Here is a 10,143-nt window from a genome sequence, read left to right on the forward strand (position 1 = left end):
CAACTTCTTTACTCAACCTCTCTGACTCCAACCAGCCAACCAGTGTGATTTTGGAGTCATGCAGGTAGCACAGATATATTTATAGTTCAGGGGATTTAAGAAACTGAATGACATTGGGAAAAACTAATAATTTCATTATCCAGAGGATAAAATCAAATTAGAACAATATTTTTAAACGTCCAAAAATGTAATAATGCTTTTGATTAGTTTAGGAGGTAGTCATTAGCTACTGTTATAAGCAATATTTATAATTAAGTATTTAAATCTACTATTTTAATAATTTTAACTTATTATTAATAATAATATTTATTATTTATAATTTTCAGCTCACTTTTAGATTTTTCCTTTCCATAAACATCAGTAGTCTGTTATTTCCTTAATATCTTGTTAATTTCTACACTAGTGATATAATTAGACCAGTACTATTTTTTAAGGATCCCTCAATAGGTTTTAGAGAAGAATAAAGATACAGTTTTAATATTGAGACGTGTCTTGCTTTCCAAAACCTTACCATAACTTTCTATCAAAATCTGTGGTATCATGAAATGACTTGGCATACACTAACACAAGTAAACATATTCAGTGATGAGACAAGAAACCAAAATATTGTATGGTCACAAGATAATGAGCAAAGTTCAATATCCAATAATTCATTATTAATTCTACAGCATGTTTACAATCTCCTTTTCTAAGTGTCTGAAGGGAAACACAGATTTTTTTAAAAAGATAAATTATTTAAGATTTAATATTCCTGAAACTTCTTTAATGCTGTTAAAAGGACAGGTATGCTGTAAATTTTCCTTCACTCATTGAAATTATCCTTTGATCAATGAGTTGGATTTGTCTGCCTATGGAATTTTAACATATTACTCAATTTAATACAGCATCATTTTAAAGAGCAAAATGCCAGTAAGGGCCATTTCCTCCTATCTTTCCTCTTTCATGTTGACACTCTTTGGAAGAATGGAAATTAAGAATCTGAAGTTTTACAAGGATTTTAAAACTTTTTCTTAAATGTTGCAATTCACACAGAAATTTCTGGTTATCCGAAGGCCAAAAACAAAGTCAGAAAGATGCCATGATAACTCTCAATTCTGGCCATGATTAGATTACAGTTTCCTGATAAAAACAGATTTTTTTAATTTCAAAAAATTTCAAACAATGTGAAAAGAGTATTTAGGGTGTAAAGATGAGTTTTACCCTCGTATCATCACCTCACACCTCAGATACCTATTTAAAGTGGTAGAGTGCATGAGACAATACAGTCTAGGAAGGAGAGAGAAATTAGACATTCAGTGAAGGAATGAGAAGAAAAGAAAGTTTTGAACAATTTATAATCCCTCACTATCCAAAACCTTCTTGTTTCACATCTCAGGAAAGACAAAGCAGAAGGAGCCACCTCCAAAATCAACTTTCTAGATGGAAAAAAAGTGACTGAGTAAGACCAATGCTCAGCCTGGCAGTCCAAGCTATCTGTTCTCTCCTCACCAAAGATTAGATAAGCAAAATCTTGCAGCATATTTCTACAAGTATAAAGGAAACATCACTACTTTAACTATCTGAGGTTATCTATTTCCCTGGTATACCAACCAGAAAGACTAAAAGCCTTTCTTATTTGTGGATTACCTGGTATTACAATTTATTATTCAGTTGAACAGTCATTTTATGGCCTACAGTTGGTGTTTTCATGTAGAATTGTGCAGGTACTAGAGGTTTAAGTTTATTATTAATGTAAAAGAGGATTAAAATGTTTGCAGGTGAACAATGTCTTTAAAAAGTTGTTGTGATAGGAAAATGATCAAATACCAGGCAAGATTTTATACCTAGTGAACTCTTTATATCAGCATTTTAATACTTCTGCAAAGCAATAAAGCTGGAAATACAGAGAAGTATTTCTTAAATTGAGTAGAGTAGAAAAAAATGCAATTTTGGTCTAGATTCCAGTCCAACACATAATGTCAATGAAACCTGCTCAGTTTGAACACTATACCGAGCCCTGAGTGAAAATAGACAGTTAAATTCACCCCTAACGTTAATGTTGAAATCACTGGAATTGTGCCTGCTTACATTAGGTTGGAATTTTTTTTAGCTACTGTGCCTTAAAGTATTTATTATCAGCTTCATAAAATACACCATTTAAGAACATATGGCTTGGCAAAACATCACCCTTTGCTTAATGTTTCTGGAGTTCGAGTTTGTAAAGACTGTTTAACTGCTGAAGGAAGAAAATAGCTGAAGAGTGAAATCACCAGAAGTGTTTGAGATATGAAAGCATTCTTACAAGAAACCTGCTTTTAAAGGCAGTCAGAGCACTATTAAAAAGACTGGTAATAGCAGCAGCAGTAGCAGCAAGTCAAGCATACACATACCAGTTAATGTCTGCCTGGGTAGTTCACAGTCTTCCACTCATCAAATTAGTGAATTTTTTGCTTTGATGACTATCTTTCAGTCTTTCAGACAAAGCTGACCCTGCATAGGCACATCTTCATTTTCTTCTTCATCCTTGGAAATGAAAATATGCACTTTCATGTAAGTCGTTAGGTGCTGGGAAGACATTTGTAAACAATCTTATTTTAAAAGGACAAGTCATGAACCCCAATGCCAATTTTGTTAAAGGAGTTATTTGATAAGCTTAAAGTGAGATTCAGAGGGACAGAAGAAAGGACACAGTCACTGCTAGGATATAATTTAGTGCTTAAAAAGGAACTTAGAAGCAGATCACAGCTATAATTCAGGCTAATGTTACATTTCATTTATAGGGAGTCATTAGAAAATGCTTTGAAGCATAAGAATGTCTGCCTACTGGGCTTCAACTGATCTAGGAAGGGACGATCTCAAACAATTTAATAGAAACTTATGTAAAGATCCAGACTTCAAGATAAAAATAGACAATGTACTATGCAGAAAATTATCATCGTTTCTGATGCCCTTGGGTTTTGCCCTGAAAGTGCTTACTCACTAAAAAAAAACAAACTTAATGTCTCCAAGCCCCACTTACTTTCTGATTAGAGTATTATAGCTTACATGAGTAAGCATTTGCAGGATAAGAGCTTTTGCAAACAGTCTGAGAGAGGCCAGCAAGTGAATGAGCACTGGAATGGAATGATCCATTTAGCTGTCCAGGAAGCTTGGGTATAACCGAGTCCTGCCCTGCAGGCAGTAAATTACCTTTTTGTGAGTAAGCAGGGCTTGTAATCAGCAAGAGGAGAACTACATTTGCTTGTGCAACTACCATAACTCTAAATAAATAAATAGCTGTAGGTGTCTGACAGCACTTTGGGGATCTGAAAGTCTCAGGTAGCTAAGTATAAGTAAAGTGATGGATTCAATTGGCTTGGACTCGGGAGGTGCAAAGAAGCCTCCACATAAAGGCTAAGGTGTGCTATACCAAGAGGCAACTCAAGAGAGGAAAGGCTGTATCCTCCACATTTCCCTGCAAATTCACATCTGTATCCAAGAATTTGATAAATGTCTTCATCATGCTCAAACTAATTTGCATGACAAGCATGAAAAGCAAAAGAAGAGGAAAATATTCTTCTGTATTGATCATCAAGAGTATAAAGTCAACTATTTGAAAATCCAGAATTTACTACAACATATGCCCTGAGAAACGAGGGGAACAGAAACAACAGAAGACTGTAATGTTCCAGTGATGATAAATTTGTTAGAAAGTCAGCACAGCTGTATTTCTGAGATACCAGAGATTTTTGCTTTCAACCCAAAATAGTTAAGTTTGGCATCTCACAGAATCACAGAACAGCTGAGATTAGAAGGGGGCTGGGGAGGTCCTCTTGCTCAAACCCCTTGCTCAAGCAAGGGCACCTAGAGACCCAGAACCCTCTTCAGACAGCTTTTGAATATCTCCAAGGAGAGAGACACCAAAAAAGTCCCTGGGCAATCTGTGCTGCCACTCAGTCATCCTCACAGCGTTTTCTAATGTCAAGGGGAATCTCTTGTGTTTCAGTTTGTGACTATTGACTCTTATCACTGGGCACATCTGAAAAGAACCCGACTCCGTTGCCTTTGTGCCCTCCCTTTCGGTATTTACACACATTTATAAGATGCTCCTAAGCCTTGTCCTCTCCAGGATGAACAGTCACAGTTGTCTTAGCCTTTAGCCATATGAGAGCAGCTCCGATTCCTTCATCATCTTAGTGGCATTTTGATGGATTTTCTCCTGCAATTCCATCTCTCAGTTGTATTGGGGAACCACGAACAGGATCCAGCAGTGCTTCACAAGTGCTGAAAGACAGTATCTTTATTTTACTTAAAGATACCTTAAAATATATATCTGGTAGAAAAGGGCTCTATTTTTCACAATTTACAGATATATGGGAAAATTTTCAGTACTAAATATAAACTAACAGGAAAGGGGAGAGTCTGTCATTATAAAATTGCTGGCATGGAGTAATACTTAAAAAAAAAACACCACCAGAAAAAAACAAACAAAAGAAAACCAGATCTGATAAGCAAACAATATGAAAAAAAGAAAGTTGCCTAGGATTAATTTCTTCTAGTTGAAGTGTGTATTTTCTATAGGTAGTGGCTCTTACAGAGCTGAAGTATCCAACCAAAAGACCACTGCACACCAGAACAGAATGTCAACACTTATCTGCAGAGGAACCAACAGACATGAATACATGCAGGAGAAAATTATCATTGTATTGTCAAATTGAAGTATTTCCTCCCTCAACATGGACATTCCAGCTTCATCATTTATTATCAGATCATGGCAAAATCCTCAAGTAGTGAGCCTTAGATGGAACCTCTTATACAATGTTAACATATAAAAAAAGTTCTGCTCAAATTAACTTATAATTTCCTGTTGAAACCAGGGAAGAATGATAACCACATTAAGAGAGAGTTACTGAATTCATTATGATAATTATTCTGAAAACTGTGCAAAAAATTCTCAATGCACACTTCACTCAGTACCCAAGTTTAGACACAAAATGAGGAATTTCAGAAGCCAGATGCAGAAACGGTGCCACTTTGAAGATATTTTTTTCTGTGTATTTGATACAGAAGTGACTTGTGAATTCAAGCACATGCTATGAGACACCAAGTCTCATTTCTCCTTCAGAATAGAGCTTTCCAGACTTTTTCTACTTTCCAGTTCATGTTACACTCTACTCATATCTCATATACCTGAAGATACCATTGCTTTCAGTGTGATTTGATCAATTTAGGGTCTTTAATTCAGATGGTAGGCACCTTTGATTTTCAAGATTTATTCTTGATGGAGCAGCATAAGAGTCAAGTGGAAAGTCCTATGCATGATCCCTCAGGAGTTTACCTTTGTCCTCTCCTACTATGCAAAGCTCAGAGACATTGATTTTACAGCCAAAAAAGGAACATTATTTGCTGTCTGTGGAAAATACATGACATTTCAAACACCCAACCAGCTTTTGTTGAGACCAATTCCTAATGAGGAAGATTTTTACAAGTTCAATCAATACTCATCCTATGGCTTAGTAAGCATCTCTTAATCTCTTACAAGTAAAAGGTTGACTGGGAGAACTTCTGCAAATTGTTGGCTCCCACTCACCATGTAGGATACATGAAAAAATTCACTTTGGCAGTACCAAGAGTTTGAGGAGAAATCCAGATGCCACATCTAACAAGAGCCAGGGCTGTAGTGCTCTATAGATCTAAGGAGGTGTGTGATGACTCTACTGAGCCATTCCCATGCCCACATCCCCAAATATGGAAAGATGCAGGGGAAGAGTTCAGGGTCTCCTGCTGACACCAGCACCATATTCATCCCACACAGCATCTGCTTAAACACAGGGGAAAGACAGAAGTTCCACAGTGTCAAAGGCATTACTAAAGTCCAGGCAGATGACATTCACAGCCTCTTCCTCATCCACTTGGAGGGTCACCTTGCCACAGAAGGACATCAAGTTGGTCAAACAGGACCTGTCTTTCATAAACCCGTGCTGGCTGGGACGGACCTCCTGGTTGTCTTGCCCATGTCTCATAGTGTCACTCAAGACGATTTGCCTCATGACCTTCCCTGGTACCAAGGTCAGGTTGGCAGGCATTTAGCATCTGCAGATCATCTCTCTGACTAAGATGAGACTGTGAATATGGAGGAGGAAAGAAAGAGCCATGCTTTTTTAAATTTTTTTTTGAGGTAAAAACTGAGCTCAACCAAAACCATCCTTTTCTCATTCTGTACTGGAAGCAAGACCACAAAAGCAATGCCTTTCATCAAAATTTCTTAACTCATTATTACTATGCTCACATAGCTGTAAGTAAATAGCTACACTTGCTCAAAAAGTATGGGTGCTTATTCACTCTGTCAAGCAGAGTATGTTAATGGGCAGCTAGCAGACTGTCTTTCTTAATAAAATGTGAACCAGGAGTCTGGGAGGCATTTTTGAACAAAATCATGTGTTTAACATGGAAAATACTCCATGAGTTCAGAGAAGTCAATGGACTCAAACTAGATCTGGATTTTTCCCAGTGCTTTCTATCATTTGCAGTGAGAATTAACATATTTGCAAGGCTTGCTCCAATTCCCCAGCTGACATCAATTATGCCAATAGATTCACAAGTATTAATTCTCTACAATAAATGGAAAAAGGAAGATATAGTTGCCAATGTCTAAAGGTACTAACTAAATGACTTCCAGGATGTATCTTTCTTCAATGTTGTATAACTAGCCTACTTTGCTAATCTATGTCACCAGCGGCAGTTTGCTGCTCGGCTAATACAGATGTAAAAGAAACAAATCTTTACAAGAACAGGAGATGTTATAGCTTCTGCAAAGAAAACTGATCTGTTAAAAAAGCTTTTTTCAAGTGACTTTCAACAGGCCTAGGGGGCTGCTAAGTTTGGCAAAAATGAACATGTCAGGTTTCACTGAAAATCACTGCCTGGCTAAAATGGGATTTTGAAAGATGAGCCACCTGCTTTATTAATAACATCACAGGATTTTCTTATTTGTTTGTTTTATAGATGCAAATCTGCGCTCCACAGATAATTTTAAAATATGAACAAAGATTTAAAAACAACTGGAGTTATTTTTTAAGGATCTTCCCCCTCCCTGCCATCATAAACCTCATAAATATAAGACTTTTGCAGCAAAGATTTTCCCCTTCCTTCTGTTTTGGCCCCAGGGAATATCTACAGAAAAATAAAACTAAATCTACAATATGAGGGAATCTAAACTGCAAAATGTGAGCAGCACTGCTGAAAGACCAGGCACAAATCTCGCTGGGGGCAAGATGACAGGTACATTAACTTATCTGCAGATTGTTTTAAAGCCCAGATCAGGCACAGCACAGTGTGGAGCCAGATGGCAGAGGTCCATAAGCTGAAAGGTCACTACTTTAACGCTGGTGACACCTGGTAACCTGCACTCCAGCCCAGGCAGTGGCAGGATGCAGTTAACCACAGGGAGGCTTCCACTGCTTCGTTACAGCACACAGCATTTCTTGTCACTTTTGAGGCTTCTGTCCCAAACCCACCAGACACCAAGAAGTCAAACTTGGTCTATCAAGACCTTTACCCACCACTCAAAGCAGCTGCCTCTCAGCTGAACCAAAAGCAGTTGTTTATGACTGTAGAGCAGTACTGATAGCCTCAGACTGAGGAAAAAAAATAATTACCTGTGTTCAACTGGGATGCAGTGTGGCATTTCACAGGCACGGGTATCACAGAGATAATGCTGACTGGATGGAGAGTCTCAGGAAACTCACAGGCAATGTTTCCACCTCCACATTTTCTTTTCTAAAACCCGTGGAAAACATATTTTAAATCTGTATTAATATGAATACTAGATGTAGCACATTCATAGCATGAAGCAGAATTAATATCGAGAAAAAGCAAAATGGTTGACCTCACTTTTCCTTTTGAAGTTTGGAACAATTAGTTCTTGTGACTGACTACCATTCATAGCAGTTTTCTCCATTCATTCATGAAATTAAAAAAATATGTGATCTCTTTTACAGCTTTAAAATGTGTAAAACCCAGCAAAATAATATTTCCAGCAACTGCTTTCTTAGAAGAATAATGGGCTAAGGAAAAGCTATATTCTGTCTACTTTTTCAAATTCCTTCTTGTTTTTCAGTTTCTAAACTATCAAAAAATATTAATTACTTTATAAAATATTTCTTTGCAATTTATGTTTCTGTACCTAATATATGTGAATAATCACTTAATTTAAGTCAGTATTGAAGAAAATAATCTGAGAGTAAAAGAGAAGGCTTCAACTCCAGACAGACAGGGGGAAAAGCAATGCAGTATGAGATTTTCCATACTGGTCTGATTTACCAGCAGAGAAATAAGGTGTGCTCCCAGAGTGACATTCATTTACCCTTCTGCCCTTTAGAATACCAATATTAGATACCAACATCTTTATTCTGTTTGTCCAGAAGAGTTATCTCAACCCTGCAGTACACACAATACAGGGAACAAGACACAGGGCTGTCATCACCCAGAACACGACGTTCTTATAAAAAGCATCAGGAGTTGGTTGTGAGGGATGCACCATCCAAATTGGTCAAATGGCACTCAGCTAAATTTTTACAGTTTAGCAAAAGATAAATAATCTCATCATCTTTAGATCACACTCCATCAATGCATTACAGTAGTTTGGGTTTTCACTTTAGCCAGTATTGGTTGCCAGCAATGGCACTAATAAATTTAAGCAGCATTTAGACTGATACTGACTTCAGCCCAGTAGAAACTGCATGGATCTAGAATTGCTTTTACATCTGATATGTAGTTGGAGGAGTTGAGAGGCTGCTTATTATTGATTGGAAATTGCTAATTTGTCAGAATTGTTTTATGAGGTCACAGAATCCTGTGAAGCTTGTTCAGAGCTGAGGTAGATTTCAAACACATCCTATTTGCCATTTAAGGTCCCTTCTGAGCTCCTCTGCAGCATGTCAGAGTACCTGGAATTTGGCAAAACTCGGGGTCTCCAGCTGGCTGCTTTCCATCTGGCATATCCTGCACGTAAAGCTTCTGCCTCTTTCAGAGGAAAAAATTAATGAAACTGAACCTCATAAAAATTCTCTGTAGAGTGAGTTGTGTTTCTGCCTACTGATATCACAAGATAATGTAAAATTAAAACTATTCAGCCTTTCAGTCACTGTGTCAGTTTAGTAAGTAAAATAAGCTTGGTGATGACTCAGCATGAGTAAGTGACAAAAGAGACTATAGCTGGGATGGATAAAAGTTCTTTTTTCTGTAATTCCCCCTTTACCAAGCACCTTGGCAACATATCTCCCTTAAACCGTTTATGGTGTTTATGTCATCTCCCTTCATAATTTCTGTCTTAACTGGATTATTCCTTTACCTGAAAAACCTGCACCTGTTCTGGATTTGTTCCCCATCTTCCCCACCTTGAGATCTGGGTTGTGGTCCTCTCTCGTATTTCCCTGTTGATTCTTTGTTCCAGCTACTTCCCCAGACTGCTCTGTACTTGATTATTATTTCCTGCTGCGAGGTTTCCCTGCCCCACTTATTTTTCCCATACACAACAGGAAGAAGGTTGTTTTGTCCAGAAATATCTCAATCCTCACACCACCAACTCCTCCAACTTAGCAACTGGCATCCTAAGCATTGTATGGTCTAGTGGTTTAATCCACTAATATGGTCTGGCAACTGCAGTTTGGAACCTTTGATGTTGACAATTAACCAAACTCATCAGCAATCCTGAAAAATATGGAAAACCTTTAACTGTCTTTAGCTGACTGATCCCCAAGAAGGAGACTGCTCTTGGAACTGCACACTTTCCCACAGCTCATCATTCCTCTGACAGTGCCAGCACATTGCAGGGACTGACATCACAAATAAAAAACTTATGTTTGTCTATAAAGAGACAATATATAAGGAATAAGTACCTTTTTAGTGTCTTCATTTAAAAGCTTCCTGAAATGCAGAAAAATAACCAATTGGATACCCAAAATAAGATACATAGGTCTTTTATTCTCTGTTATTTTCTTGGCACACACCAAATCTTGTTAATAACACTTGGACTTGTAAGGGTTCCTCAGGTTGGTTCCATTGCTATTCCATTTCTTTCTGTATTTCCTGTGTGGCATTGATGTTATACTTCCTCCTGATTTCAGAGAGCAGGGTGTAAAACTAGATTTCCTATTGGAAATATCATTTTTATGTTATTCCCCT

The 10,143-nt window shown here is 37.5% G+C and overlaps 1 long non-coding RNA gene across 1 annotated transcript; it reads right to left on the minus strand.

Moving 5' to 3' along the window:
* Window positions 1-2,117: 2,117 nt before the first annotated feature.
* Window positions 2,118-7,739, minus strand: LOC148225165 (uncharacterized). The gene is made up of 3 exons (XR_015799018.1): window positions 7,617-7,739; window positions 4,053-4,242; window positions 2,118-2,502 (listed from the first exon to the last, which is right to left on the minus strand). It is a non-coding gene; the product is annotated as an uncharacterized LOC148225165 (long non-coding RNA).
* Between the last annotated feature and the right edge of the window lie 2,404 nt (window positions 7,740-10,143).

Source organism: Sturnus vulgaris, chromosome 1 (assembly GCF_052056855.1).
Source record: "Sturnus vulgaris isolate bStuVul1 chromosome 1, bStuVul1.hap1, whole genome shotgun sequence".
Taxonomy (NCBI): Eukaryota; Metazoa; Chordata; class Aves; order Passeriformes; family Sturnidae; genus Sturnus; species Sturnus vulgaris.